This window comes from Solanum dulcamara, chromosome 10 (assembly GCF_947179165.1).
Source record: "Solanum dulcamara chromosome 10, daSolDulc1.2, whole genome shotgun sequence".
Classification (NCBI taxonomy): domain Eukaryota; kingdom Viridiplantae; phylum Streptophyta; class Magnoliopsida; order Solanales; family Solanaceae; genus Solanum; species Solanum dulcamara.
In genome coordinates, this window is record NC_077246.1 from 31,641,572 (window position 1) to 31,647,723 (window position 6,152).

At 33.2% G+C, this 6,152-nt stretch overlaps 1 pseudogene; it reads right to left on the minus strand.

The window, feature by feature from the left end:
- Positions 1-3,061: 3,061 nt before the first annotated feature.
- LOC129869749 (putative pentatricopeptide repeat-containing protein At3g13770, mitochondrial) lies at positions 3,062-4,473 on the minus strand (annotated as a pseudogene).
- Positions 4,474-6,152: the final 1,679 nt, after the last annotated feature.

Consider the following 6,152-nt stretch of genomic DNA (forward strand, 5'->3'; position numbering starts at 1 on the left):
CCTGACATTGGAAAATACAAGGTTCAACATACTTAACAATGGTTAGAATTCCATTTGGCTTAGCCAAAGGTCACGAAAAATCTAAAATCACCACTTTTCCTCTTTGAAGATATTCCAAATAACCACAATCTAATAAAATATAGACTCACAATCACATTTTAAAGCTACTGACACTAAAATCAAGCAATTCGGGTGAAAAGGATAAAATGGTCAAAAACCCTATATTGGAAACCGAACTCAAAATCTGATTATTTTTAGATGAAAATATTTTCCAAGTAATAAGGAATCTAATGGTGAAAATCAATTAAAATGGGGTTAAAATGAGTTCAAAAACCCATATTTTGATAGAATTTCGAATTAGGCAAAACCCCCCAAAATCTCCAATTTGAAATAATAATTTTGAAGTTAAAATCAAGAATTAATCAATCAAAATCAAAGATAGAAGTTGAAAATGACTTACCCAATAGTTTCCCATGAAAATTCACTTTAAAAATCGCCTAAACTAAGCTTTGAAATGATAAAAATGGTGAAAATAGCAAAATTCCGAATAAACACTGTTCAGGCAACTTTTCTTCTCCGCGAACGCGGATGATTTACTCCTTGAACGCGGAGATTACAAATACAAAACTCCATAAATGCAAAATTTCCTCTGCGAACACGTAGAAGGAGTCTATCACTCTCAGCAAATGCGGCCTTTCCTCCGGGAACGTATAGAAGGAAAACATTACCCTCCGCGAATGAGGAAAAGGCATTGCGAACCCAGAGAAGGATTTTCCACGAACCTCATATATATAAATCATACATGCAACCCTACTAAAATTGATGTTCTGAACTCAATAGAGTCATCGAAATTCAAATTTGAGGCTTCCTTGACCTGGAATCTGATAAGTCGCAACTAAACTTATTTCGATACTTGAAATACCCAAAAAATCCTAGAGACCTCTAAAAATTATAATTAAGGCATTTCTATTGTTAGAATCACCGATTGAAACCATTGTAACCATCAGAAATCCAGTCTGAGCACCCGAAACAAAATGCTGACCAAAGTTAAACTTGTATCAAACTTTAACTCAATTTCCAACTTCGGACCTAAATTCTACGTTTTAACTCCAAATCAGATTCTGACAACTCTGCTAGACCAATTTTCACAATTCGGAACTGATGGAGTCGACGGAATTTCATTTCGAGACTTAAAACTCCAAATGACTCCGAAATTCAAAATTTGACAACTTAAGCCTTTAAATCTCATTTCTCAAGAAAAACCTCAATCTTTCACATGATTTCCAAAAACTAACTTTCATACCCAACGAAAAGTGACTTGGGGAAACTAATGGGAGGGGTAAAATGATAATTTTATCAAAAATATCAAAAATGGCCTTCAAGATGATTACAAGACTTTTGTAGAAAGATTTTATTTCTCCTCTTCTCAATATCAAATGAGAAGGAAAATGTTCCTATTTTTAGAAAAATGTTACCTATCAACATACATTATACAACCTGTGCAAGTAAATAAGCAACTTTAATACATCTACCATACAACTTGTGCTATTTGAGCTACAACTTGAATACACCTAAGATACAACTTGCAAATAGTAGCATCACTTTAAGAGATGGTACAATATACACTCCTACTTTTTTCTGATTTTCTAATACACTATTAATTTTTCAAATGGAAATTAGAGCTTAAATCATGCAAATCAATTTCATAGTTAAATCCCAATCTTAGATGAATCTTAACATGTACTAACAAATCTTAGATTTTAACTTAAGTCATTATATACAGATTTATTCTTAAACTAGTATAGTTATATTTATAGACATAACTCAAACACAAGGGGATTAACATGATCAAAAGACAAAGTTTGTGTATTATAACTTGCTTAGTTAATGGAATAAGGTAAAAAAAGGAATAATAGCAAATACAAAACTGAATTGAAATAACAAGATGAGCTTGAGTTTTGATATTGGTAGCTGGCGGCATCACAGATAAAGCATAATATTGATATCCTTCAAAATAAAGGAATTACAAAGCTTAAGAACCTAAGAATAAAAAGTAAGAGTATATTGTTGATAAAATAAATGATGATTAAATGCCCTCAACAAGTAAAATAGAACACTATTTATAGCAAATCCCTAAAAAACACCATATTTGAAACTCACCCTCATAAAGTGCATTATCTACACATTTACTTCGGTTATGTACCAGTTGATGGAATTTTTGGACTCTTTTGCAATAGCTAGACTCTTGATCTTTTCCTGACGCGTCACAACCCAGTGTCCAGTCTTGTACTTGCGGAGCTAGGTGGGCTTGTTGACATGACGCCGATCTTAACTTCCTTGGCCCCAAATCTTCTGTGAATATGATTTTCCTCCGTGGTCACCCTCTGAAGACAACAATTGATGTTATGACATTTTTGAAGTATTCCTCTTTCCATGTGTAGCTTCTTAATTTGCCCATGTGTCATGCCTAGTTTTTACCCCATGTAGTGCAATGTTCCAAATGGTGTATGGAGGAGTAATTCTCCATTTATCTGAGCCACCAAACTTTTTCTTTGTTGAAGTAGTGTTTCATCATAAAAGTAGAATGATATTGGACTCTCTTAATTACAGGAATACCATTTACAGAGAAGAAGCACGTAAAGTTCAATTATGTTTGTGAAAATGTGCACACTGAAACCAACCAACTTGGTTTGGATAACCATGATGATACTCATCTGTCGAACGCTACCAGTGCAGGCATCTTCAATCAATGATAATCAAACACTTTGAAGAGTTGATCACTTCACACTAAGAAAAAAAATCATGTGATTTGCTCTAAGAGTACATTAGAAAACTCTACCCCATTATATACAAGAAACAATATCAAGCTTTCTTACCAAAATATGCTTTATTCTAATTTGGAGCAAGACTTTACCAATAGTTTCCATGGGAATAAATCATCAAACTGAGTTGTGCTTGAGCTCTAACTTGTTGAACAATGGAGCAACCTTTTCTTTTTTCCCTGATCATCCATATTAAACAAGATACATAAACTCTAATGAGGAATATAAGTCTCATTCTATTATGTTTCTGCAATATCCTTTTTTATTTCGTGGATAAAATTTGGACCAATCCAGCTTTTTTTGGATTCCTTTACCATGGACCTTGCATTTATCAACTCTCTTACTCTTGTAGCATCTTCCCACCTTTTTGTCGATGCATCCATGTTTGAAAGAATTACATAAGTTCCATAATTTTCTGGCTCTATCTCCAAAAGTTGTCCGGCTACAATTTCACCAATATTAACATACAGGTGAGCCGCACAAGTACATAAAAGTGAACCCAGAAATGCAACAGTTGGTTGAAAAGGCATCTGTTTGATGAATTGAAAGGCCCTTTCTACTTGGCCATATCCACTTAGCAAATCAACCACACAACCACAGTGTTCAATGCTAACCTCAACCCTCTTTTTTCCACTACTTATATCGTTAAGAATCTCTACACAATTATCCTCCATTCCTCCATGGTTGTAAGAAGATAACACAGCCAAAAGAGTTATGCCATCAGGCTTAATTTCGTCTTCTTCTCTCATCATTTTAAAGAGCTCAACTACCTCCTTTCCGATCCTATATTTACTATAATAAATAAGCATCGTGTTTCATGAGCTAAAGTTCTTTCATACATTTGACTGAATAACGTCCTTGAATAAGTGAATTTTCCACACTTGGATTAAATATCAATGAGAGAATTATGAAGCACCGCATAGAAGTGCAGTTCCAATAGAATAATATGGGCATGAGATTTTTTAACTTTTAGTACATTTTACATATCTTTAATTTAAGAACACAAGATTCAGAAATCTTCTTTCCTTTATTAAACCCCATGCCATGTCAAAATCAGTCAAACAAACTAAAACGGAGGGGTATGCAATTAACAATTTGTATGTCACAACATATTTAAATGAACAATTGAAAGGAATATGTTTTTTTGTGTGCGACCCTATTGCATTGCTGCATTGATATATAGGTAAATTATATGTAATGTCCAAAGAAATTGAAGTACGTTAAGTCAACATATGAAGGAAAAGATGGATAGCTTTAGGTATATGCCCTTTTTGTGAATAGCCATACATGAGGGCAGTCCAAGAAACAATATTCCTTTTAGGCATTTCATTGAACACCCACCTGGCATCACCTAAAAGGCCACATTTTATGTAGAAACAATAATCCTTGTCTTGAGGTACACGAGGTTGATAATGTGTTTTGATCATATGGGCATGTACCCTTTGAACTTCTCTTATAGCCATTTGGTTTATACATTTGTTTAGCAAAGTATTGCATTCCTTGAATTTCACTAGGAGGCCTTGTTTCGCCATTTTGATTAAGGCTTTGGAGAGGGAACCATTGAAACTTACACAACGGTAAAAGAGTTGTCTCTACTAGTAAAAATATGTTTTTTTATCATAGAGGAAAATACATGCTTACTTGTAATCATCTTGTTCATGGGTTAAATATTTAGTATACTATACATCAACCTTTGCTTTTATTTGTACTCACTCAAAACAATATTTGGTTTTATTTGTACTCACTCAAAACAATGTTTGTATTTATAATTTTAATATTAAAAATTAGTAATATTAATTTATTTTATTTTGTAGTCATTGGTGTTGTGCCGTTGTTGACTTGAAATGCCATGCATTAGCTGCAGCACTATCTTACCGTTAGTGGGCAATTCAGTTGGCTGCCATTAGGGAATTTAGTGCATTACTCCATTTTGGAGTAAGTGCATATGTTACTAATCCTTTGCATCATCTCATTAGCCGTTCATGGTACTTGTCTTTCACTTTATTTCTTTCATTACTCTATCATTATACCTTGTCACTTATGTAATCTCTAGGCAATTTATCTTCTCTATTTATTTCAACGTTATATTCCTATTTATTGCTAGGAAGACTTCATCACCTATAAATAGAGATGATCTTCCTTTTGTTTTTACACAGAAGAAAATATAGAGTGCATAAAAGTTAGTAAAAAAAGAAAGTTCCTATTAGTTGAAGGGAGGTGTTATTTTCGTGGAGCTTTGGAATCAACTCTTGTCCAGATATTATTGAGTTTTACTTTGTGATAAGTTTATTGTATCATGGAGGGAACAAGTAAACAGTACTAACACTAGACCGGTGAAAAGATTTGCTACAATGATTTTGAATCTCATTAAAGAGAGCGAGATATCTGCGCATCAGCATGAAGAGATTTTATTTTCTTCATTTTATTTTTTGACTGTATTTTTATAATCTTGCAATTTCACTAATATTTTAAAGAAGATTCAACAATGCCAACAACTAAAAAATCTGCGGATATCAAGAAAAATCCTAATAAAGTTGACATCCTCTCCATGAATAATGATGAACTTATTTCTCATCAAGAGAAAGAGGAAAAGTACAATGATGATTCCTACAAGTGTCGATATTATATTATTAATTATTATTATGATAATTTTTATGATTATTATGATAGAACTTACTCTTGTGCAAAGAAAATTTGGAAAGGATTACAGAGTAAGTATGATACCGAAAAAGCTGGAGCAAAAAATATGCTGCTAGCCGATTTTTTTCATTTTCAAATGGTGGACGACAAATTAGTGACAGACCAAGCTCAAGACTTCATAATAATCGTTAGAGAGCTCAGGTCGGAGGTGGTCAAAATTGGAGATAACCTTATTATTTGTGGCATAGTAGATAAACTTTCACCTTCTTAGAATGAGTTTCAAAAACCCATGCACCACAAATGAAAGGAAAACTCTCTTAAGACGTTGACTATGAAAATACGTATGGAAGAGGAGGTAATATGCACTTTTACAATAAAAAGAGAGAAATGTCACAATGAAGGTAAATTTAGTTACTTCAAATAATGCTACTCCTAAATCTAACAAAAATACCTCTTTGAAGGCTAAGAAGAAATATTTCAAGAAAAATAATGGTAGACCTCCCAAGAAATATAATGGTGGAAATAACCAAGAACAAAATAAATAAAAAGGGACTGTGCTTTGTCAGAGGCAAGAATGGACATATTGCTCGATCTTGCAGATTTTAGAAATATGGTCCTTCACCTCAGGCAAACGTTACCAAAGAGTCTTTTGTGGCGGTGATTACATACATAAACATGGTTGAAAATATT